Raw genomic sequence first — 26,742 nt, 5'->3', positions numbered from 1 at the left:
TTTAGCAATCACAATTACATTACTTTTCTAATTTAGAATAAATTAAAGATAATTAAATCATGTTGATGTGTAGTCACATTTCTTGTTTTTCCTCAAGAATGCATAATACAAATTTCTGCAAATAAATTACAGGGCAGTATAAAACACTGCAATTGACTTCTGAGGTACTTTGTTACTAGATACCTTGCTTTTCTCTTCGTTAATGGCATTAAATCATAAAACTGTATTCAGCTTTCAATTACATGAACATATTTAGTGTAGCTTGTGTTTTTTTTTTCCCCAAATGAAACATGAGTGCACATTATCCAGTTCTGCTCTAGTGAAACAAACAAAACAACGTGTAGGATTTTAGCTGCTAAGGAGGAAGAACCTGAGGCCAAATGCTTAACTGAAATTGAGATGTTGTAGAAGTGTTGTAGAGGTGTTGTAGAAGCATAGCTTCCTTTAGCTATTGAGTATGTAATTCTTACAGGAAACAGAGTTTTCTGTAAGCATTACGCAAGCAAAGGATTAAAGTGATATACCATAATCTGGGTCAAACTGGATGATTTAGGAGACTGATTATGAACAAAAATCTTATGATTGTTGTTCCTAATTTGAATTCATCTTTTGGGTAGCCACTGAAAACGCTTATGATCTAGTAAGAGTTACTAGCTCTTAATACATGTGACATGAGTCTTATTTCAGGTTCTTATTAGAAGCCTTAGCCTTACAATAGGTACAGCCTAATAGACAGAATCATTTTCTTTTCGCTATGGGAAAAAAGTCCTTTTCCCTAAAAGCATCTTAATGGGAAAGTTTCCATTTCTCAGTGGTTGTATTGCTGATGGTACAGAGCTAATACCAGAAGCAAATTACACAGTGAAGAAGAAAGTAAATTGACAAATATTTAGCCTATCCTACAAAAATCAAGTGCATACCTTAAGCAAGAAGCTAAACAACTTAAAATAAAAGTAAGGTCTCACAGTTTCTTCATGGTTGGTTAGGCAGGCAGGCAACCACTTGCTCGCTTCCCTCCCTTTAAAAAATAAAATAAAATAAAACAAAAACAAAATAAAATAAAATAAAAACCTAGAGGGTGGCCTACTTTTCTGCTCCTCTTATCTACAGATGATGGGGAACAGCTGGGAAAGTTCACAGCTGGGACATAACTGCAATTCTTCAGTCACTTTATAAGGGTCCTGGGTTATCTTCTATTATCAGTTATAGTAGTTTTGTTTCCTTGAGGGGTAAGGATTTAGGGGCCTCTGCATCAGTCATTCCCTAACTGTTTTGATATCAAAGTTGTCTTTTTCTGCTCCAGGGATATATCTGTAAAGTTTTTAGTCTTTCTAAGACAGATTTCCTTGACCTTCAGGCTATGATGCAGTCTTTAGTTTGGATTATAAAATAGGCAAGAATACAAATAATTGCTTATGAAACATAGAGGTGAAAATGTGTCTAACCTGCTAGTATCTTTTCTGGTTGTTGTTTTACTGTTTTGTTTTGTTTGCTTGTTTTCGTTTTGTTTTTGTCCTTTAATAACTGCCTGAAAGTAAGGAACTCCAAAATGAAAATACTAATTTATTCTGAAAGCAATTTTTCTTTATTTGCTAAGGAAAATGTGACTTTCTGAACTTTCTGAATCCAGATAATTAAAATAACACATATAATATGTATATTTAATCCTGATGTGTGTTGTGCCTTTTGTTAGCAAATAGTGTTTTCACTGTTGCATGCTTTTTCTACTGTTTTGTTTCAAGGTGATTTAAAATTAAGAAAAAAAATTATCTGGTATGTAGGTGACTTTAAGGGTTTTTCTCATGGTGGCATTAAATGTGATAAGGAATTTAAACATAGTGTATTTTTAATTTAAAATAGTTCAATTATTTTTAGTGGTGGATTAGATTTATTTCTGGTTGTGTATGAGGTGATGTTCTAAAATCCAGGTCCTTGGCAGCAGTGGATTGCAAGTGACTGGAATAAATTTCCAGTAGTTAGTTTTTATAACTTTCAGTACTGGTTGGTGTTTTTTGTTTGTTTTTTAACAAATTACTCTTCTTCCATTTAATACAAAAACTGATACTTGGATTTTCTTTTCAACAGACAGTTGTGCAAGTATCTAACATTTCCATATGAAGCAATAGTTTTAGAATGACATAGGTGTGTGGTGATTTGGGATTGTAGATTGCAAGAATTTCTTTTCACTGAACAAAAAAAACCTTAGGGACAATCAGTAGAATCAAGGGGGAGGAGGGATTGTTTAATTTTGAACTTGCATTTTGCTGCTGGAACTCAGTGTAGTTAGTGAAATCAGCAGTTGTTCTGTGGAATTGTGTAACTGTATAGGAATCTATATGGGATTATTGTAACAGTCCTAGCAGACCTGATGACTACGTAAGTTGCTGTAGGTTAGGACAAACTACAAATATAGTTAGGCAATAGTGCACTTAATAACCTTGTTCTTATTAGAATGGGAAAACATCTTCCAGAAAATCTTGTTCACATAGCAGCTTAGTTTTAAAATGTAAGGATATAACTTTAACACAAAAATACAATGATGCTCAGAATTAAACTTGAAATAGTATCTGTTCACACTTGTCTTCCCTGAAATTGCTGCAAAGGAATATTGCACACACCATATATCTCGTACATTGTGCTCCATTTAGGGATCGATTTTCAAGATCAAATTTGGAATTTCCTTCTTGTGGATTATACTGGATCCTGCATTGCCTAGCGTTAGGTATTTTTTAAGTTGCAGTTTAAAAACAAAAAAAAAAAATTGTAGGTTTCTGAGTTATATGTTTTTAAAAGGTCACTGAGTTTTACTAGGTGTTGATATTACAAAACTTAAGAGTTGTCTGTCTTATAATTCTAGAAAAATATTTTTTCTTGTAAACAGTAAATATACAGATATGCAGAAATCATCATTGTTTTGAGATCCAAACCATGTTACATCACTCTCCTTGAGAGCCATCTAAATAATGCAAGTGGTGGAGTTTTGGTCCTATAGAAGTTTTCATCTAGGTTTGTTTGTTTTACTTCTTATATTGTGCAAAATCTTGAATTTTCCCACTGACAATGGAGTTTTAGAGTTTCTGATATGAAAGTCAGCGACAATGCTTTGAGTCTGTAAATAGCACGATAAGGATATATTTCTATTTTAACTGCAGTTTAAGGGTTTCATTTGGTCACAGCTACTTATGAGACAACTTATGAATTAATTTCCATCCTATGTACAGCGTAGTGCCGTAAGAATTCTTCCTGACATCCAAGTGGGTAGAAAGCCTTTCTGTAATTCATAAACCCATGTAGAAAGCCTTTCTGTAATCCATAAACCCACATTTTAAATATCTCATTGCTTTCTCAGTTGATGCTTGTAGTTTTGATGTTGGTTAACCCTTTGTTTATAGGTTCTTCCTCATATCTTGTTTTATAGGCCCATATCTACCTTAAAACTAGACATATTTCTATAATGGCTGCTGCCTAGAGTGTAAGTGATTCCCAAGGAAACTAGAACAAAGCAAAACAGCCCAACTGGTCATGTGTTCTGCAGATGCCAGAATCCCTCATTCTTCTCCTTTCTCTGAGACACTGCTCTTGCTTGAGCTCCCCCTCATCCCCCCAGCAGAAGACAGGTAGAATCCAGATGGGGCACAGAAGCCCCGTGATATCAGTTATATAATGTGGGCTACTTGGGTATCTATTCCACTCAACAAAGATATCATAGAATTATAGAATGGTTTGGGTTGGAAGCGGCCTTAAAGCCCATCGAGTTCCAACCCCCCTGCCATGGGCAGGGACACTTCCCACCAGACCAGGTTACCCAAAGTCCCATCCAACCTGGTCTTGAACACCTCCAGGGATGGGGCATCCACAGCTTCTCTGGGTGGCCTGTGCCAGGGCCTCACCACATTCTCAGTAAAGAATTTCTTCCTTACATCTAATCTAAATCTACACTTTGTAGTTTACAAAATCTACACTTGTAGTTTAAAACTGTTACTCTTTGTCCTATCTCCACGCTCCCTGACAAAGAGTACCTCCCCAGCTTTCCTGTAGGCCCCATTTAGGCATTGGAAGGCCTAAAAATAAGGTCTTCCCAGAGCCTTCTCTTCTTCAGGCTGAAAAGCCCAATCTTCTCAATGGAGACACAGGATCAACACCAATGGTATATCAGTTTTGATTAGTAACTTTGAATACTACTAACATACAAATTGTATTTATTCTTCTCTGTGCACATATATGCAGTTTTCTCTGTGTTGCCTCTGCTAGTACTTAACCATGCATAATTCATACCCCATTAGTTGTAAATGCTCTGTCCTAAGTCGGTATGCTCCAAGACATGCCTTGCACAACAGCAGAAAAATAGATAGGGTTGTATCTTCAGCCTTGACTTGTACAGTCAAGATTCTTTAAGTAACAATTCAGAGATTTGCTGAGGATTCCCACTTCCTTGGCTTTCTCTTCACCTAAGCGGAACATAAATTTGGTAACCATTGTACAAAGCCTTACTAGATTTTAACAGGAGGTCCATATGGTAGTTCTGTAACTCGCTGTTACTGTTTCACTCATTTAATTATGATACTGGTAAAAACACAACATGGGACAAAAATCTTTTTAATCCAAAAGGAATTATCATTTTTCTATTTCCAAACAGGTTATTGGAATAAAATCTTAAGTCCACAATCTTTACTCAATTTTAGGTAATTAGTTCAACTAGATATTTCATTCTGATACTTAAATGTTTTTCAACAGACTAGCATCAACAGAGAACTTAGGTATTACACTGCATGTAATTTTGAGACTGTCTTTTTCTGAAGGTTCTTCTAGAAAACAGAAAAAATACTGCTTTATGGAAAATTATTAAAATAAGGATGTCTTTGTCCTATGCTTTATTCAGTAATTCATTTCAGGCAAGCTTTTATGGTTTGCAAAAAATAACAACATTTATAGCTGCTTTTTTTTTTCCTGAAGAAAAAAATTACTTCTTGATGTTTTACAGTAACTTTATCCCAAAGTTGACATTTATTTCTAACATCTTGGAAAGCCATGAAACAAATACCATATTGTTTTGTTAAACTTTTGAATTGTGATATATATATTTTTGGTTTTGCATTCTTTTTGTTTCAGTGGAGAGAGAATCTTTTCTTTTACATGAAATTTAAAATGTTGTTTTTTTTAAAAAAAAAAAAAACAAGATGCTTTAATGTGCTGTTCTGTGGAAAAGAGAAACGGGTGTTTTTCAACAGTGGAAGAATTTGTGGCCTCTTAGAAGATCTGGCTGCAATTTTGTCTTCATCTTCACTTTCTTACATATAACTGAGACTTGTTTCATCCATACACTTGAAGACTACAATCCCATTCACCCATCAGATATAGTTCTCCGTTATCTGTGTTCTGATTTCACAGTCATCTGTCTTCAGACAAGAACCAAGCTATGAATGCCAAGATCAATTATAACTTAGAAAAATATTTGATGTCCTTAGAGACTCCTAGATCTTTTTAAAATGATTGAAGCAGGCTAAAGCCTGGGAGCAGGCTAAAGGTGCTTATTAAAGCTTTCTACTATCTAAAAATGCAGAGTAATTCTGAAAAGGTAAATAGAGCTGAGGGAGGACAGTGTTGCATTTAGGAATGAAAGAATGTACAGTGAGGTGATAATGGATATCCAAAATGAGCAAAATAAAAGAAATGCACTCAGCTTTGTGTCAGCATTGAATTACTTTTCAGCATTTTCAGCAATTAAATGATGGAAGTTAAAAGTTTGAGAGAGTGATAAGGCAAAATGTTTCCTACTGTCATATTTGCTTAAAGAAAAAATCCTTCTTAAAAAGTTTAATACTTAGTGGAAATCTTTCCAGTCATTAAAAAACACCTGCCAAATGTACTTTGGGAACTTGCCCTGATATTTGTTGTTGTTTCATTATTACAGCTGCTGATGCTGCTCTTGGGGGGAGCAGGAGTAAAAGCATATATTTAAAGCTCATTAGGAAAATCTTTGTAATGAATACTACTCTTAACATTCTGGACCTTATTCCCATGGATATAGAGTGGCTCCTACTGTAGCCTATTAACTATTGATTAATGAAAATACTGAGCTGGCACTTGTAAGTATGATAAACCTTTAACAGGCAAATGGACAAAAGCTAGAAGAGCAAGCTTGTCATCTCAGGAGAAAGATCTGGGCATCTGTTGAGTCTGCTGAGCATCTTCTAACTATGGCAATAAATACTTCCAGCCCAGTGCCTGTTACCAGGCAGGCTTCCACAGAATACTTGGCACATTCAGAAAATAGGTCCATTAACATTCATAAGAAAACTAGGAATTTCAGTGAAAAAGTTCACAGAAATACACAGAGGTTAACAGGAAGAAAGAAAAGTGCTTGGAGTTCTGAAAATGAATTTGTTGACAGTAAAGAGATTTAGAGCTAAGGCTTCTTTCTTGTTCCCTTAATTTATCACATGGTATCAAAGTATTGTAAAACTAATTAGAAAAGACAGATGGAAGGTAATGACGACATATGGTTCATATATGGTCAAACTACTGCATATTTTTCAATATATTTGTATTAAAAATATTGAAGCTATCTTGTTCTGAATGCATAGAAAAAATGAAGACATCAACACTTGGAGTGATTTTTCTGCTCTTCTAATCTCTAGCTTTGCTTCAAAAGTTAACCTTAAAACCACATTCACTTAGCATGTTACAATTAGTCTTCAATGTATACCATTAGTTCTGATGCAGTTTCTCTATGCAATATATATTTCCTCACAGCTAATTAACTCATTAACACAGCTAGTTAACAAAGAGAGACCAGACTGTCTAAATAGCTTTATATATCACTGTTGGATAAGATTGCCCCTAATGCAAGACCCTTGTGTTTTGTACACAAGAGAATGACACTAAAACTTCATGTAAAGGAACAAATCAAGTTCTCACTGAATTCAGTCACTATCTCTTCAGTCATTACCATGTTCACATTTGATATCTTTAACCATTTTTTCAAATTAGTCTGTGGAAATTCAGTCTTCCTGTATACTGACTTTATTTTATTTTTTGAGACAATCTTATGCCCTACTTCGCAGTGGTTTTAGTTGTATGCAGATGCCATGTTTCTATACAATTTTGGCATTTGATCACAATTCTATTATACTTGTCCTTGTCTTGACATATTTTCAGGTTGGCAAAGCAATCCTGTATGATGCTATTTAATTCTCCTATCTTTAAATATTCATCTTGACTTTCTAAGAAAACACATTCTGAGTTTATGTGAACACAAAAAGAAAGCTTGTGTGTGTCACAAGATAAATTGAAGACTTTTGGGAAATTGCAAAGGAGTTTTACAAGCTCAGATATAATTAAATTCCTAAAAAGCTTCGTTAGAATCAGTAACTGGATGAAAGTAAGAGATCTGTTTTACTACCTTTTATGTAGGCGTTTATGTTTAGCAAATTCTAGAAAGAATTCTGTGAGAGAGAGACCATATGAGCTTCAGCTAAAATTCAGTCAGCCTGTCCAATACGTGAACCATTAGGGTAATCAAATGCCCTTATTTTGATTATACGAGCAAAATTATACAGTATGTATGGAGCAGGGTGGGAAAGGGAACATAAGGGGTACGTAATGACAATTGTCTGAGTATGGGAAAAAAAAAGGTTTCTTGCATGAAACTGATACTTCAGGCCATAGTTAGAGCTAATAGGCCATGTGCCTATAGCTGCAATATAGCTCTGACTATACAGAATTAGTGCATCTCAGCACAATGCCAGCCATATCCCTGATAAAGGGAGAAATTAAATTTATGGACCTAATTTTTTAATGACCGAATGGAAATTGTGCAATAGTACAGCTAAAATAATTTTAAGATATATACATGATCTTTGAAATATTACTTCCAGTTTGTTGGTAATCTATCAGAAATTAATCATATTTTGAAAACTATGTGTGTCTTAAGGCTGAGGTTAGTAGAACTGTTTAATGGACTGGAAACCCATTTCGTGCTTATTTTTGTGAAAATTAGGTAACAAACTCTACTTGCTGGCCTTGGAAAATTTAATATCTTCTAATTGCATCTAGTAATTGTTACATCAGTAGGCTTAACTCAATGGTTTCTCATTTAAGAAGACTATCTGTAAACAGTGTAATTGGTATCTCTGAATTGACTGGACTGTTTTAAGACAGCACAGAAAAATCAAAGGGTATAGCTGTATGTTTAGTTTTGCAGAAAGCTTGTTGTGTGACTTCGAAATAACCACTTTTCATTTTTGCATTTCCCCTACAAAATTTAGATAATGTGTGTTTGCTTCAGATGACTTTTCAAAGATGAATGAAAGAAAAGGTGATTTATCAAGTGTGAAATATTCATTTTTTTCTATTTAGTTAACTGCCTCCTTTTTCTTGGGTGAGGTAATGTAAGGTTGATAATGAAGAGTTTTCATTTAACAATTTTAATTTTTCATGTCCATTTATTTTACAGTTCTAATATGTTTGTCATTAAGTGCTTGTTTCAACATATGATACCCATATGATACTACAAGAAGATGCATTTATAAATGTAGAGTCAGTTCATAGCTACTTAGTATCACTATAATTATGATTGGCATATGGAAAAACAGCAAAGTGAGGTTTTGAAGTCCTAGGGGAGGAAATAACATCTGATTATTCAGTTGTTGCCTCATAGTGAGCTGATTTAAACTGGACATACTATATAACCGTCTGGTGGCTATGTGCTGGGGTTTGTAAATTTGATTTTTGGATGAAATTTTCCAGGTTTCCAAATTCAGATTTAGATAAAGACATCATTAATGAAGTAGATTTATTGAATGATAAATTTAAAATATTATATTTTATATGAAATTTTAAAAACATAACTACTCTAACAAATTCAAGTTACAATATTTATTTTAATTATGATATATGTTAATTTACTAATTATTAAATTTTTTTAGTAGCATGCATATGCAAAAAGCTCAAAGAAAAAACAAAGGGTCTTCAGTAAAAGTTGATGTGCTTAATTTCTCCAAATAAAAAAAAATAATATAAAAAAATGCATTTGATCAGATTTCAAGAGGAGGCTCATCTGTATTAAACCAGACCATTGCTCAAATCACTCTTTTTCGATTCTTTCTGGAAAAAAATAAAAAAAAAAATGCATAAATGTTTTATATGATTAGATTAACATGCTCCCATAAAGAAAAGCATTAGCTTTTGGTTCAGACACTTCTGTTACTGTCATCAGAATTGACAAATATGTTATTTCCGTCTGAAAACCTGTGTAAATATACTAAGATACACTGGAAAAATATATGAAGAGCTTAGGAGAATTTTTTTTAATTTTATTTTTTTCCCCAAGGCATTTCAACCCAACTACAGTTAGGAATTTAGCTTTTTAAGTCTTTCGGGCAAACAGAAAACTAGCACAATGAGTACAGCCTCTTCTTTTAAGGCCCTGCATCATAAAATCTATTTCATAAAACTGTCTAGATTGCTTTTAAAACTAGCCAGGTTTCTAGCCTCCATTAACTCTTTTAGAAGGTACTTCCAAAACCTCACTATTCTGATGGTTAAGAAAATTTTCAGCCTAAATCTGTTCATGGCAATCTTATAGCCTGTTGTTCTTACATGTTTTTAAGATTAAACAAGCCTTCTCCCTTGCAGGGAAGCCTAGTGACATGATGTATTTAACTATTCACATGATTCTTGCTCCTACAGTGTTTGGGGGTTTGTTTTCTGTTGCAAAGCTATCTGTTTTCATAGAATCATAGAATGGTTGGGGTTGGAAGGGATCTTTAAAAATCATCTAGTTCCAAACACCCTGGCATGGGCAGGGACACTTCCCACTAGATCAGGTCACTCAAATCCCCATGCAGCCAGACTTTGAACACTTCCAAAGACGAGACATCCAGAACTTCTATGGGCATCCTGCGTTCCACTGTCTCACCACTCTCATCATAAAAACTTTTATCTTTATGTACAATCTAAATTACCTTATTTCAGTTTAAAACTGTCACTGTAGGCCGTGGTAAAATATCTTTCTCCATCTTTCTTCCAATTACCTTCTGTATATTGGAAGGCCTCTATAAGGTGTCCCCAGGGCCTTCTCTTCTTTGGGCTAAACAACCTTAACTCTCCTAACCTTTCTTCGTAGGAGAGGTGTTCAAGCCCTCTGATGATTCTCACAACCCTCCTCTGGACCTACTCTAACAGATCCATATGTCTTGTGTTGGGCATCCCAGACCGGGATGCACTATCCCAGATGGGGTCTCTCTAAAGCAGAGTAGATGGGGAGAATCACCTGCTGGCTAGGTGATCCTTTGACCTGCTGTCCATGCTTCTTTTTATTCAGCCCAGGATGCAATTGGCTTTCAGTGCTGCAAGTGCACATTGCCAGTCCGTACCCAATTATTAATCCACCAGTATCCCCAAGTCCTCCTCTGCAGGGCTGTTCTCGATCAATCCTTATCAACCCCTACCTTAGGGGTGAAATCACAAAGTTAAATAATCAACAAGATGAATGCCAAGACTAATCCATGAGGAAAACTGTTGGAGTAACCTGTTTTCAGCCCAGAGTTTCCCCTTTTAACACAGTTCATTGGCATTTCATCTGCAACAGTAACTTTAGTCAGCACCTTTGGGCTCTTTTTCTAATCTTCCTTCTCTCTAGTTTACCTAATAATCTCCATCGTGACACCTTATCAAATGTTCTGCTGAAGTTCAGATAAAATCTAATCTCCCTGTGCAGTTCTTTTGTCTGGAAAATCAGCTATCCTATCAAAGGAAAAAAATCAGGCTAGTCTGACATGACCTACCTTTACTAAAGCCATGTTCCATTTTATTCTATTGTCTGTTTACCTCCAAGCTGTTACTTATTCTTTCCCTCAAATTTTATCTTAAGCTTAGCACAAAGCCTTAGGTGTGAGAAGAGTTTGAAGTCATTTTTTATTCTCTGGTGTGGGTACAAATCCTGTTATGATTTGAGCTTGTTTTGTAGCTTTACCAAAGTAACATCTTCATTGAAAATCCTTTTTATTGGATCTGTTATTAGACGGCTGTTTTTCAGAGTTCTGAGATGAAAACAGACGTGTAAGTAGAATCAAGCTGTTTAAGCTTTGCTTGTGCATTGACTATGATTATAGGTATGTTCTTATCTCAGCAACTCTGTCTTCCCTGAACGTGTTCATTTAATTTGGGGATCGCGATGATTTCTACTATGGTATTACTACTTCTTCCCTAGAGCATTTTTTTCCACTCGATGAAAAAGTTGTTGGTGTTTGCTTGTGTTACCATTTTTTCAAGGAGTGATTTGTTTTTTCATCTTGACAATTCTTCCTTTTCCCAATTATTTTAGGCTCTCAGCTTTTCAGATGTAGTTATTTGTCTGCTTGGATGTGGAGACATTATGAAATAGGATTTATCTTTCCTTGAGATTCAGGTTCCAATTAATATGTGAGTATTGGATATAGAGAAATTCAGGTGTCCTCTGTGGACATGTTGGTCTTCTTAGCAATTTTTTGCTGGAGAGGACTGTTATTTTGAAATGCATCTCAAGGGAGCTCTTGAAAAGGTGTTTGGAAGTCTTCCCTCTCTGCTGAGGAGCTTATTTTAGAGGTAAAATAAATAGCTATGCACGTTAAATCAAAGCTTATTTTCAGTAACTGCATTATTACTTAAGTAAAAAGAAAAAGGCTGTGATATTAGTGACCGAACAACTTCCTCAAAACATTTTAACTAATATATAAACATACCATTTTGAGTCATTAAAAGGTAATGCTAAGAGACATTTTACAAATGAAATGTAAGAAAATATTGCAGTGGCATTACATCACTCAGTGAAAATTGCAGAATTATTGTTATATAAGTTTTCCAGAAGGATGTGGAAAGGAAAAAAAGATCAATTATCTGTAGACATATGCCTCATACAGTGGTTGTTGCTGTCCCATGACTGTATGGGCCTTTTTACTGTCTAGATTTAGAAGTGCTTTTTGGAGTCCAACATGTTGGCCCTCTTGCTTTAGAGGAAAGGAGAAACACAACTAATTATTGTCATTTTGGACCACGGTTGCTTTGTTTGCTCCTTCATTTTTTTTCCTCTGAATTAATTGGACCATGGTCCTAGCAACCTAGTTCAATAAACAAGGGAGTATAGTTACAAAGAATACCACAATTGAATATTTTCATTTGAAATCAAAACACCTCTCCATCAAGCACACCTGGATGCATATACATATATGTATATATATGTATTTCTTGTATAAAGTGGGAAGAAAGAGAATTATGTAGCTAGTTTATTCAAATGTTTAGCCAATGAGGTTTTGGAAAGTTGCTAATAAAATAAAGGCCAATATTCTTTGCAAATATGAAAGGAGGGTGTTATGTGTCCCATCAGGAATACTCTGCACTATTTGCTGAATGCAAAAGGGTTTGTGTGACAATCGGAGGTCACTGGGAGAGCCTTTTCAAAAATAACCCTGGTGGCAGCTTCTTAAACCTGATCATGGAATGAAGGAGAAACTCATGTTGTTACCCCTTGGATATTGATGCAATACCCTGATATTTAGGATTAGAATCAGCTAGGGATTAGAATCAGCTAGTGACCCTGTTTGTTTGTTTTTCAATTCAGCTTAGTTACAGAGTTTTTTGAGAAAAGTGAATGCAACTAAAAGGAATAAAACTACATATCATTGTTTAGCTTAAGGCTTTATTTTGTCTCTGTGTCCTCTGGTACAGCTTGTATTCATAATAAGGCCTCTCGTTTTCCCAAATTCTTGGTATTTCCAGAAGACAGTTGAGGTTTGAGGGTGTCTTTTCTACCTACATAGTCAAAATGCACCTTTAACGAAAGAGAGGAAAAAGAGAATGGAAAGGAGAGATCATATTCAGACAGTCTTACGCCCTTAGTCATTTGGTGTTCATTAATCCAGTTCATTCTTGCCTGACCATTGTTTACTGTCTCCTGTTTTAGAGATGTTTGTGTTTAATTGGCATACCTTAACAAATCTCATCTGTCCAGACTGACTGAATTTCATTTGGATGAACACTGGACATCGACAATTAGGCATCTGTTGTCTAGATACCTTTTGTAAGCAAAGGAAAGACACAGATATTTGTAGCGTGTGACTCACATGATCTATTTTAGACATCTGTGTACACTAGGATGGGAGGAACAGTGAACTAGAAACACCCATTGGTGTCCACCAACTATAAAAGGAGCCTTGCCATCCTGCACAGATTTAGGGACTGTCAGCCTCTGAAGTTAGGTGGGGTGACTGCTATCCATAATGACCATTCTTGTACTAGGCTAGGTTTTTGCCAAAAAAAAGTAGTATTCTCCCCTTCTCATGGAGAAGGGAAATTTCCATGCCCCAGAGAGAAACTTCTCATTCTCACTGCTCACCACATAATTGCAGTGTCACCTAGCTGGGATTGTATGTGCTTCTCATGGGAGAGCTCTTGTGTAGGACCCATCACGGTGTAGGACTCATCAGTGTTGGCACTAACTGCTTTGGGAGCTTCTGACTCTTTATACAACACTATAATGAATGTAATGAATGCAATGAAAGCTGCCGTGGAAGAACTGTTGGGCAGACAAGCTCCCAGTGCTGCTTACCTCTGCAATCTCATATGTTTTAAGGACTTTGCCAGAATTTTTCTTGCACACACAGGTATTACTGTAGCAGAGGAAAACAGACTATGTTAATCAATATGGAAGTCCAAAGAAAGCAAAGCTTTCATGGAGTCAGTGTTTTCAGCAAGTAGAAACTATTGTAGCTGTTATAAAATTGGTGTAATTGTATACAATGGTAAAAGGGTACATTTAGAAACATGTTTAGCGTCTGAGCATCTTCAATCACGTTCGTTTGAATATTGAACTTGAATACGTGTACTTTTGGATTCAATGGTGAACTGAAGCCAGCTTAGTGCTCCTAATGCCTCATCCAGAGCACCACATGACATAAAGCACTTGTGTAGTGTAAATCACTTGCTGATAAGATTTCTTTCCTGAAATATCATCAGATTAACTTCGTCCTGGCAGGCTTTCTTTGAGGTCTCTGCCTTTCAAACTTTAGAAAGGATCAGGTATTCAATCTGCATTTAGCATAAAAACAGCACAAAGTCATAACATTGGCATAAAGAGCTTACTATGGTGTGCATTGGGAAATGGGAAAATGATATGGTTATTCCCACACCTGACCTGGTGCAAAAGTGTGTGATCTGCTAGACCACATACCTGATACAAATGTCTGTGGAGCATAGGTTTTATCCTGTTATTCTTCTGTGACTTTACCAGCCTGTTCTAAGGAGGATGAAGAAAAAGGATTGGTACAGGAAAAGAGCAAAACACCTAGTGAAGTTAAGAAGATAAATGTGCTTGTACTGCAACTGCAGTAGTTCTTCTGACTGGAGGGAAAAGTGAATATTGTTCTAGGTCCTGGGAAGAGTGACATCAAGGGAACATTTTTATAGCAATCAAAAACATAATATACGTATATATATATTTTAGGAAGACAGCACTGTTGGTGTTCGATTTATTCATTTCTAGTTCTAGATTTCCTAGCAGCAAAGAAAAATAAAGAAGTAGGGGTATTGAGCCATTAGTTGTGCCTGTATTTGTTGTTCAAACAATATTCCATATTTTTGTTTCTATAGATTTATTAATTAAAACCAGCAATATTTCTCAATATCCTAGCTGTTCCTCTGCATTACAAAGCACACTAGGGCTTTGGTTCTGAAAACTAAAATATAGCAAGCTGCTAATGGAGTTTTATATTTGTGCTCCCAAGATATTTAAATGAAGTCTTGAGGGAAACCACAATCCCTGGCTAGAATCATCCTTGCTATTAAAGCTGACCTGGACAGGACTTGCTTTCATGCCACACTTAAATTGTCCAGAGAAAAGAATCTCTGTGGGAGACATCACACATTCTTCTTGCCTCTGACCAGCGTAGCAGAGTCACTGTGCCTTAGTCATTAGTAGGGAGAGAAGGAAACCAATACTTCCCAGTTCTGGAAAAGAAAACCGTTCAAGAAAAAATTCTTACTAGATCCTACAGACTAATAATGAAAGGTCTGTTTGATTGCCAACAACTTTTTCCTGACCTCATGAACTGGAAAAAGAAATTGTGTTCTCCTTGGGTAAGTCTTGTAAGTGAATTGTTTCAGGATTTCTTGGGATGAATGAAAACTTAAAAGGTGATTTGTTTGCTGTTTTTAAATATATTTATTATTCATTCATTCAGAACTCTTCAGTTTGCTAATTATTTAACCTGAGCAGAAGCAATTAGTTGCCAGTGAAACATTAGCAGTTAACTTTCTGTGATGTTCCCTCTGCAGAGTTAGCATCTGTGTTGAGCTATTGTTCCCAATCACCACCTGGACCTGCCTCAGTCTCTGTATAAATAAATCAGAGAAGCTGGTGTGGAAAAGTTGAATAGTATAAATGCTCCCCTTCCTAAAATAATAAATGTTATTTACAAACATTTTTATATTAAATAGGTACTTTAAGGTACTTCTCCTTGGATTTACGTAGTTTGAAGTTAGCAAAGCAGCTTTACAAGCCCAAAGCAGAGATTTGCTAAATATAAACTTGCTTGCTAAATATAAACTTGTTTCCTAATATAAACCTGGACTGAATGTTTATGGTCAAATGTATAAAGTTCTTCAAAACTGGGTGTATAGTGGTAGTGTTATACAAACTTTTAAAGGTTAAAAATGAAGGAATATTGATGAGATCTGGGATCTAATTCTGATATGGGATCTGAATCTAAGGATATTTATATCCCTCTCTGTGCTGTGCCAGCTATGTTGTAACTGTAATTAAATTTTGAGGTAAAGAGATTAACTTCTTAATAAATAAATAAGTAGATCAGAAGAGTTAGAAAAGGACAAGAGAAGAAAAGGAGCCAAAACCTGTATGCAGTTTAAGTAGGCTGAAATAAGCAAATTTTACATCTTTTTCCATTAACAACAGATAAGTAGCTGCTAAAATATCAGGTGATATTTAATACAGGTGATAATTAATTTTTCTGACAAAACTAAAACCAAAAAATGATACATGATCATGTGCTATTTGGGGGGACTTATAGGAGTCAAAGAAAAATCTGTCGGGAAGCTAGATAACTCCTTTAACACAGAAATATCACTCTGGTAGCTTACATCAGTCTTTAGAAGGAGGCTCGAACTGTCTTGCTGGTAAATTTGGAAACAGTGTGAAGTTTTGCCACAGTCACTGGGGATACAGAATGCATCCTCTTTCCAGCATGAAAGCCAGTATATGACATTAATGTGTATTTCAGAGGAAACTTAACTCCCAAATGGCTGGAGGATAATGGCCAGCTGACTGCATAGAAAGCAAGAGAAACAAAAACCCAGGTGGTGAACACCACTGGTGAAATCCTTTAAGTCTCCTATGTTTTTGCACTAACTACTCGTCTTATAGAGCAAAACCAAACAGGAAAGATCTCAGACCTGTTGGACTGCCAACTATTTAGTGGTCTCTGGGAGGCTGACAGTTGAACTGCGAGACCTGTGTGGTATGCGAGACTGCTGGAAAGGGTTGTTTCAAGAAGGGAGCCGGTGACAGCACTGCTGGAGCTCAGTCGCATGTGTAGGTGCCAGGCAGTCTCTTCTGTAGGGCTTAAAAAGGGCAAGTGAAGTGATCCGACATCTAATAAGTTTATCTACTGAGGTCAGGTGAAGTACAAACTCCCTAATTATAGTGACCTCTCTACCCCTCACCAGGAGGGAATAACGCTGTGTAGAGTTTATGAAATTAGTTATGTTTCTTTCGTTCAAACCCTCTCCAGTCTTTAAAAGCTCCACAGACTCTGCAAACCAATTTTGTGGCAGAGTTGTGCTGTTTATAAACTATAATCACAAAATCATTTCTTTGAGAAAAAGGTGCATTAGAAAAAGCTTCATTGCCAGACTGTCCACTCAGAGGAAGTCGTTGTGGCGTTCATGGCCTCTCTTTGGGTTTGGGTTGCTGAAAGGAGGCTGGCTGTGAGCCTTCTCACCCCAAAGTGCCACTGGGTCAAATCTGTGAGTAAACATAAGCTCCAGTTGGATAAGGTAAATATCAGTGATCCAAAGAAAATGAAAACATAAGTGGCTTCCCATAGAAACTGCTGAACTCTCATAACCTCCCTAAATACCTGGGAACCCCAGATCTTGGTACTTCAGGTGAAAAGATGCAGCCAGGATGAAGGAGTACCATGCTAGTCATGGTAGCTGAAACATCACAGTCTCTGGACAACAAGAGTCATATACTGTAGGTTTTATGTGCTGCAAAGCAAAGTTCAGCATTTCAAAATAGTTATAAGAGCAGCTCTGTAAGAAAAAAGATCAGTGCAGTGTTTCACAGCACAGTATGACCTCAACAACAGACCTTCAAGTCACAAAATAATGTGAAGGAGACAGAGCGATGTCGTTTGTGGACAGAATCAAAGAAACTGTGACTTGTGTTCACTCTGGATTACTTAAAATCTCATTTCAGAGCCTCCCTAATTTTTAAGCAGCTGCAAGGGCAGTGTAGCAACTGAGCAGTTATGAGCAGAGAAACAATGCAGCCATGAGGTGTGTATGCATGATTTTGGAGAACAGATTATAAGTCATGCTACACACCTGGGGATGAGCACCTGAAGGTTTCTATCATACAGGCAAGTTTCTTGGCAAGTGTGACATTTCCCATGCATGTGTTCGTCTCCTGTACTATCCCTGTCATGGGGGGTGCTTGCACCCCAGCAACACTCACATTGCCAGATACCAGGACAGTTTCCCTCTTTCAGCCTATACTTTGGAAACAGGAAGATACCATGGTTTCAGATGTTAGAAATCTTCCTAATGCTACATGAGATAGTTAGAGACAATAAGGGATTTCCTAATTATTTTTTTGGTATTATTATTATTTGATTGACTTCTAACTGACAGATACAGCTGCAGGGTATCTTGCAAAGTACTGTCTTTTAGTCATTCTTTTTGTGTGGTCCATGTACCCAGTTCTTTGCTTCTTGCCATGAATATGATGATCTGGGATGATTAGTACCTTTCTCCCATGTGATCATAAAGTACTTGAAGACAATGTAATATGAGTCACTTTACTACAATACTGATTTGAGAGGCTCTAAGAAATATTTCATCAATTCTGCTTTCTGCTCATTTTGGTGCTCCCTCATCAGAAACCATACTCAAGAGGTAGCTCTTTGTCCCTTCTTCCTCTCTTTCCCAGTCTTGGCCCTATAGCAGCTTCTTCTCTTCCTCATTTCTGACACAGAGTGTTCTTGCATTGAAAACAGACTCCAAAAGCACCACAAACTTTTTTCCCTGTTTGAAACAGCCTTTCCTGTATGTACTGCGTACAATGAGTTACTTGCTAACAGGTTGGACCTGGCACCACTCACCCTATAGAGCACAGAGGAATAAGATGATGTGCACATCAGACCCTTGGTCCTACAAGACTGTAAGCACACCAGAGTAAATTTTCTTCAAGTACTTTTGGTTTGTTTAAGAAAAGGTCAAATTAGATAAAAGCTTTACTTCTAAATTGACAGAACTCAGATAATCCTTATTTAAGAATTTGGACATAACAGGGGTCAACAGCAGACTGATTAGTTTAACATAACTACATTGTTTTTCCTTAAAGTCTCCAAGCTATTAAGGGTTGCTTTTGACACTTAGCCACTAAATATGTTGCTCATATAGTTTTATCTTTTGAGTATGAAACATCAGAATTATTCACTATTTTCATTCTAATTCTTCTGTAGTTTTATCAGGTCAGGCCAACAGCAAAACATGAAGATTCATAATACAAGTATAGGGATTTTAACATATTTGTGATCATTAAAGATGTCCCAGTCTGCTACACTTTGTGAAACATTTGGTTTCTTGTAATAGATTATTTAGATTCTGAATCATATAGTTGCAGTACTCCACGTTATTAGATGCCATTTGATTGCTTGAAAGTATGTATTACTTCAAGCCTATCCTTGGTTAAAAATTTGCCATGTATTGGATTTGGTACGTGTTGATGATGAAGCATCTATAAAAATATATTCATTTTTCTAAAAAGACACTTTTGGCCTGTATCCTATAAACATGTTAGTTTAGATAGATAGTTACAGTTGATTAATTGGTGCAACTGTAGTGAAACGTTTCACAAGTGCAGGGCTATGTCTTCGGGGGTCTGTACTGCATGTTCTTAGATGATGACAAGTACAAAATAGAAGGTTTGGGGGAGCATTGGGGGAGCTGTACTGTTTTTATTCTCACGAGCAAAGTGGAGTCCTCAAAGTAGAAATTGTCATGTGTGGCATCTTAAATTAATCAACTGTAGATAAATTGGTGGGAAATGAGTACATGATATTTCTTCAACATAGAAACAACAAAATTTATAATGTACTCTTCAGGCTCTCAAAGGCCTCTCTCTCTGAGGCCTCTAAGCCGTAATTAATCCCGATGAGATTTGGTATTTAAAAACTGTGTGTGTTTTAGGTTTAACCTTATTTAGTTAGGTGGAGCGATTCTTATCTCAAGTACCTAATTAAACATGCTTGGGCTATAAAGAAAATAAATGGTATTTGATGATGATGATGTAAGTACATTTTACTTGAAATCCTTGTGAGTTCAGTACCAAATGGAGGCAGAAGTTTGGTATTATACTAGTAGTGGATCACCCTCAAAGATGGAGGTTGTTTTCTAAAGAGCAAAGTGTTTCCTGATGTACATCACTCATCTTTCACTGTAACTGCAGTATCAGTACTGTGATGGATGTGCAATGTTTCCCTGTGATCTGCTGCCACGGGAATATTTCTCTATGTGAACTATGAGGACACCTCTGAAAGATTTTCATCATATGTCAAGAGAAACTCTAAGGGAAATGCCAGCAGGAGACAGTGAGAGGCTATATAAAATATTAGCAAGCTTTATTTTTTAGGCATATATATGACATAGTCAATTAAGCAGATGAATAGTCTTTTCTATATAGCAACAATTACATCTGTTTTCTGTGGATACTAGAGACTCCAGGAAAGAGCTTTTGACCATCTAATTCCAGCAAACAAAGATTACTTTTTGTGTTATATATAAACCTGTTTCTTTGTGCCTATAAATTAATTTTGATGAAAATTGAACATACCCTGACATATCATTTTTTTTGTAAATGTGGAAGGAATTTAATTATTGTTTGGGAAAGAGAACTGTGGTTTAAAATCTGTCATAAATTTCAGGAGGGAAAATGAATTAAAATGAAAATGCTGCATTGTAAATAAAAACTGATGGCCACAAGTAGTCTGAAAAGTTCAGAAAGCTGAAAAATTTTCCATGAGGAGAAATTGTACTAATGATAATGGAAAGACTACACATGACTGTAGAGGTCTGTGGGTCACTCAGGAGCAGAGCACCACCAGCAACAGGACAGCAGTCATGATGGTTGTCCCTTGGGATAGGACCTGAGCGTGTACTGGGTGACAATGTCTTATGGACGAATCTGGGCCCAAGGTAGTGACATGTAGGGATTTTTATCACTGCTAAATCTTAAACAGCATTAAAGATACAGTCATACATAGTCTCCTGGTCAATCCTTAAGGATAGCTGAACAGTTTTGATTCCTGGTTCCTCAGCAGCAAGGTCATTTCTGTTTCTGATCCAGGTTCTGTAGACATGAATCATCAGAGAGACAACTGATTTGAAGAGCTGCTTCTTTTGGGCCTTTTCTAAGATTAGTCCTTAATGGAAGACTAAAGTATGTAGTATAGTTGTGGAGTGTTTGTTTGTTTGTTTTCTGAAGTAACTCAGACCATTGCATAGCTGGGTTTGACTTTGATCATTTCTCCGGCTTTTTTTAACCATCTTCTAAGGACGGAGGTGTGACTTACAAATGAATCTAGGACTTTGTGCTGTGAAGGAGGAGTGTGAGTTGATTTTTAAAAACTGTAGTATTGAAGTAGTCTATTCTAGATGAAGATTACAAGGCTGTTAATTTTTTATCCTATAGTCAGTAACAGAAGATTTTTTGTGTGTGTAAAAATCTGCAGCTGTCCAGTTGCAGTACATCTTAACTTTTTGTGTTGTTTCATGTCTTCTTTTACGTATTTCCTCTCAAGCTGAAGGGCTTTGCTTCACTAGAGTATCCTTAGCTGTTGCAGGTAGTCTGACTAAACTCTTTTGCATCCTACTCAATTCTGAAATACTATTATTGGCGGGGAGAGTCTGTCATTCTCTCCTCTGAGAAACTTGCTCCCTCTGGTGGTTCATTAGAGACAGTGCTTGGTGAAAAACAACTCACGGAGAAAAAAAATGAATACAGGCTTATAATCACATCATAGTAATGAGGCTTTTTCATCACTCTTTACAAGATTTGTAAAATGATTATAAAATCTTATTATATAATATAATTTTGTTCCATCAATATTTTCGCAGAAACACTCATCATGTCATTGCAGTAAATACAAAGAGCAATGCTTATACCTTCCTATATGGTTCTGAATCCTTCTAGAAGTCAATCCCATCTTCGCTATAAGTAATCCTTCCATACCAGTATTATTGTATTGTATTTCTAGCTCTTTTGCTTACAGAATTAAAAGAAAAAAGGTGTCATTCTCATTTTGGAAACTTTGTGTTAGAAACATAGCTTGTGGGGAGGGGGTCGTTCATTTTTTATTTGTTTGTTTTTTATAGGTAACAGAAAGTTACTTGTGTCTGTCAAGCTAGAAAAAAAAAAGAAAAAGAAAAAAAAAGGCATGTAAATATGTTCTCCTAACTGAAATTATTCCCAGAATATTTCTAGAGTACCTATTTTGGGAATATAAATTATCCTTGGTTCTGGACTGGACTTAGTATACCAGATTGTGAAGAGGGGAGAGCTTTCTGCATACATCTAACTTGGGGTATTTCAAGGGTTTATTCCTACTCTTGCTGAAACTGATATTACAAATCCCTTTTAGAAGGATCAGGAACAGGCCATCATGAACAGGTAGTGTGGATAGCAATGCAGGTGATACAGAATACTTGAGAAAGCAGGAGCTTCACAGATGCCTGAGAAAGTCAGAAGGAATATAATGACAGAGATTAGCATAGAAGAGAGATTACAATCCATGTTACAAGCTTTCTCACAACAAAAGAACTGTCTGAAATTAGCAGTTTTAGTAGATTATTACATACTTTAAATGCTGTCTCATTGAGATCAGAAAAGTTTCCTTACTGAAAACATTATTGTTGAATAATGAAGTTGAAATTTCTCTTTAGCTTTGTGTTATTGCCATAATTCATAACATGATTGCCAGAATACTAACAATTTCTGTAAAAACAAATTCCTCTTTCATTTATCAGTGTAAGACATGTTATGGTCCTTCAGTTCTCACCTGCTACACAAGAACTTGATATTTCATATTACAACTTTATTGGGGGATAAAAAAGTCTCTGTCATGGCAGAAGGCTTTGAATAAGCCAGTTTTCATTTCTGGTTATGAGCTGTAGTGATGAAGTTCTGCAGTATTAAAATTGAGATACGAGCTTACAACTCAAATAAGGTTGACTTGGGAACAAATGAGACACATTGTGTAGACAAACTTTGTATGTACCAATTGAAATGTTTCTTGTGTGCCTAAGATTGTAAGTCACTCAGACAAGCTGCTTATTGTGCTGTGGGGAAATACTGTAAACTCTTTGGTTTAGTTCTCTTCATAAGCCAGAGTGCTTTTCCCAGTCTGGGAGACCCACAATCGAATCTGTATCCATTTTGTTTGGCTTAACTGCAGGGCACTTAAAGAAGCTGGAAATAAGAGTTTAAACTTCCCAGATGAGTACTGTGAAAGGTGTTTTTAGATCGGCATTTTACATGGGGCATGTTCCTGGCCTTGCAAATGGCTTTAAAAGTTACAGCCTGTCAGGTGAGATGTAGTGACTGATTGCATATGTGATTGGTTAACCTGTCCCCACTGTGAAATAAAATGTTAGCCTAAACGAGGGAGGAAAGAAAGCAGGTGTGCAGCTACAAGTTTTCAGCTGCCAGATGGCAACTGCTTAAATTTACTCATTTGATCACTTGGAATCATTTGCAATACACCCTTAGAAATTAAAATGAGGGCAGGAGTAAGAACAAAATCAGGTTGTGTCTTTGGAGTGTATAAAACTTCAGTAACTGATGCTCAGGCTCTCTTATCATATCTAAGAGGATAAAATCATTGAAGACCTTTATTCCTCTGAAGTCAGTATTAATTTTGCCATGGGAATATGAACAAATCCTTAAGAGGCATGCTTCTACCAATCTATAAAATATCTTTTAATAATACACAGGTATGTTCAAGCACCAGTGGATACACAGATTTCAAAGTGTATAGAAAGAACCAGAAGTTACTCAGACAGCCTGCTGCATATTGATTTTGTTTCTCCATAGCACTTAGAATGATAGAATCACAGAATGGCTCAGGTTGGAAGGAACCTTAAAGATCATTTAGTTCCATCCCCCCTGCCATAGGCAAGGATGCCACCCACTAGATCAGGTTGCTCAGGGCCTAATCTAACCTGGTCTTGAACGCCTCCAGGGATGGGGCATGCAGAGCCTCTCTGGGCAACCCGTGCCAGTGCCTCGCTACACTCCGAGTGAAGAATTTCCTCCTAACCTCTAATCTAAATCTCCCCTCTTTTAGGTTAAAACTATTCCCTCTTGTCCTGTCACTATCTACCCAAATACAGAGTCCCTCTCCATCCTTTTTATAAGCCCCCTTTAAGTACTGAAAGGCCACAGTGAGGTCTCCTTGGAGCCTTCTCCAGGCTGAACATCTCCAGCTCTCTCAGCCTTTCTTCATGGGAGAGGTACTCCAGCCCTCTGATCAACTTTGTGGTCCTCCTCTGGACCTGCTCTAACATTTCCACATCCTTCTTGTGCTGGGGACCCCAGAACTGGATTCAGTACTCCAAGAGAGGCCTCACAAGGGCAGAGCAGAGGGGCATAATCCCCTCCCTCGACCTGCTGGCCACCCCTCTGTTGATGCAGCCCAGGATGCAGTTGGCCTTCTGGGCTGCAAGCACGCACTGCTGGCTCATGTTGAGCTTTTTGTCCACTAGAACTCGTGAGTCTTTCCCTGCAGGGCTGCTCTCAATGAGTAAAAATTCCAAGAAATTTTTTATTATATCCTTTCTGTATGTTTCCATTCATAACAGTGTCTGATGCTCTACTCATATTTTTAACAATGCATTTCTGTAAATAAATGATTATATTCTATAAATGCAGTCACATTACTGATTTAATGAACAGCACTATAATCACTGAGAACGCAACTTTGGCATCCAAATAACTACTGACATCAAGGCAACTCAAAGGTGACTAATTTTTCCAGTCATATTGCAATTAACCTAAATATTGACTGTTCTGCCAGTCCTGCCTGTATCAAATCTGTCCAAAGCAGTCAGTTCTTGAATTGATTTCATTTGTTCTCACTTATAAGTATATATTTTTTTCCTCTAGACTATCATGTATTTTTCTACTTGATTATCTTGTCGTTGCTACCGATCTTACATGCTGCTCTGTTTTATGTCCTAGAACAGTTTTTATTGTCTGCTTATGATATCCTTGTCACGGGGAGACATGGATTTGACAGGTGGACCACTTGGTGGGCAAGGAATTGGCTGAATGGTTGCACTCAAAGAGTTGCAGTCAACGGCTCAATGTCCAAGTGGAGATCAATAATGAGTGGTGTTCCTCAGGAGTCAGTGCTGTTTAAGATCTTTGTTGGTATGTTAGGTGTATGCCCATATTTTGAAAAAAATAAATAAAAAAAAAGTGTAATAGCACAGATTACAGGCTAACAAGCAAACTGTACGATCACAATTTACACACCCAGCTTTGGCAATTGAGTACTTCATGCAACTGAAGAACCACACAACTTACTCTCTATGATTTTTACAGAACCGCAGAATCACAGAATGGTTGAGGTTGGAAGGGAGCTCTGGGGGTCATCTAAGCCTACCCCCCTGCTCAAGCAGGGACATCTACAGCTGTTTGCACGGGACCATGCCAGGCAGCTTTGGAAGATCCCTAATGAGGAAGATCTCTAACTTATTTGTGACTTTCCAAAATGCTTATCCTATCTACTAGTCTGACTCTGTCCCTACTGAGGTGTCCATCTCATGGCAGGGTGTTCTTGAATGACTTTCATATGTTCTTATACAGGTATACTTAAATACCTTCTATTACAGTAACTCTTTGCTGCCTATAGGGACTTGGAATTCCCTGCAGCAAGACTCAGGTATGAAAATTATCTCTTTTTACAACTAAATGTATTTTTGTCTTTTTTCTGTATTCCTTTTTCTGTTACTGGCAACAATACTTTTTAAATAATTTTTACATATGGAAAGACCATAATTTGATACCAATGTATAGAAATTATATGAGCACATAAGATATGATAGTCATTTCTCTGAAGATTCTTAAAGATGTTATGTATACACAAACCTGACATTTTCCAATTTCATTAAGTTACTGATTCATTCTATCCACTAGCCTGTAAACTTGTAGTTATAATGATATAATGACATTTTCCCTAGAAAATGTGCAACTGCATCTTATACTCACATATGTAATACGTGCACATATGGATTTTGTTATATAGCAGCCTTTACCAGTGAATACACCAGTGAATAGGGGCAATTTCCTGAAAGATCTTCATGTAAGGATAGCTGGTGTAGTATTATTAGACAGAGTTATGTCTTTGATGCTCTAAGGGTTTCTGATTTCTGACAATTTCCACATTCATAAAGGCAAAAGAAAAATCTTATTTCTATTTCTTTTTGCTTGTCCTGAGTCTTTATGCAGCAGGAAAAATCCTTTTAAAAAGCATTTGCAACATAGCCACTATTGCTGATATAATTTAAGATTTGTCCTGATAGGAGCTTTATAATTATAAAAATAGAGGGTTCTTTGTTTCCTGTGTCACTATAAACAGTGATTTTTTTCCATGCTTATATCTTCTGGTAGAAAGTGGGTAATAAAGAAAGACCATATACCACATGATATTAACACAGGAATGTGACAGTAATGTTCAGATGTCAGTCTAAAAAATATGGGAACAAGGATTAAAACATTAAGTCTAATTATTGCAGAATGTATTTTTGCAGAGCTGTTTGCAAACTGTGCTATCCGTGTGTCTTTGCCTTCAGCGTGAATGGTAATTTAAAGCCGGAAGCTGAAACAGTACTCTTTACATATCTGTTTTCTTGGGACTTAAATATCAGTCCTGCCGTTTGGAAAATAAAAGAGCTGCTTGTGTGGGATCTGGTTTCTTTCACATATATTCAGGAAAGAGTTTTTTTATTGTATGGAAGCTGCATCTACAAACAGTTTGGACATACTGTATGTATAAATGCAAATTGTTCCTACAGTCTTTCCCTTCCATAAATTCTTGGTATTGCTGGCTAAGCGCCACGTACATGGGACGTGAGCAGCAGAACTTTCTTCCTTGCAGCCTAGTGAGGATTGGATTGATAACTAGAGTTCTGCCTTCTGTTTTTTTTTTCTCATTGAGGAAGTGTTTTGCTGAGGGTGTAGCAGGAGGGGAAGCAAAGTGGAGCAGGGCTGTTGGTGGAAGCCCACTGATGGGGCGGGGGGGGGGGGCCTGCTCTGCACCCCACTACCCAGGAGCCCAGCAGGAGGTTGCCCAGGAGGGGCCACTGCTGTAACAACTGGTATGGGTTCCCAGCCACCCTCTCTATGATGGGACAGAGTATGAGCCACATCCTCTGGCCTCTTCTGTTATCCCTGCTGCATGGGGCACT

General features: G+C 36.8%; 2 protein-coding genes across 4 annotated transcripts in view; one reads left to right on the top strand and one right to left on the bottom strand.

The window, feature by feature from the left end:
- The window catches only part of LOC308192863 (dermatan-sulfate epimerase), a 201,412-nt gene that overhangs the window by 62,017 nt on the left and 112,653 nt on the right, over nucleotides 1-26,742 (top strand). The gene's annotated exons all lie outside the window — the stretch shown is intronic.
- Nucleotides 1-26,742, bottom strand: part of COL10A1 (collagen type X alpha 1 chain) — an 89,064-nt gene that overhangs the window by 50,218 nt on the left and 12,104 nt on the right. Inside the window, exons 1-3 of one of the 3 annotated variants that reach the window (XM_080586859.1) lie at nucleotides 14,910-24,869; nucleotides 13,586-14,878; nucleotides 966-12,808 (exon numbers count right to left, since the gene is read on the bottom strand). The gene's annotated coding sequence lies outside the window, so the exon portion shown is untranslated. Of the gene's footprint in view, nucleotides 1-920; nucleotides 14,879-14,909; nucleotides 24,870-26,742 lie in introns of those variants that run through there. The other 2 variants (XR_013949172.1, XM_080586860.1) reach the window with 2 other exon arrangements.

This window comes from Anser brachyrhynchus (assembly GCF_964034855.1).
Source record: "Anser brachyrhynchus genome assembly, chromosome: 3".
NCBI classification, from domain to species: domain Eukaryota; kingdom Metazoa; phylum Chordata; class Aves; order Anseriformes; family Anatidae; genus Anser; species Anser brachyrhynchus.
The sequence above is the reverse complement of the archived record's forward strand: the minus strand, read 5'-3'. Positions and strand labels throughout refer to the sequence as shown.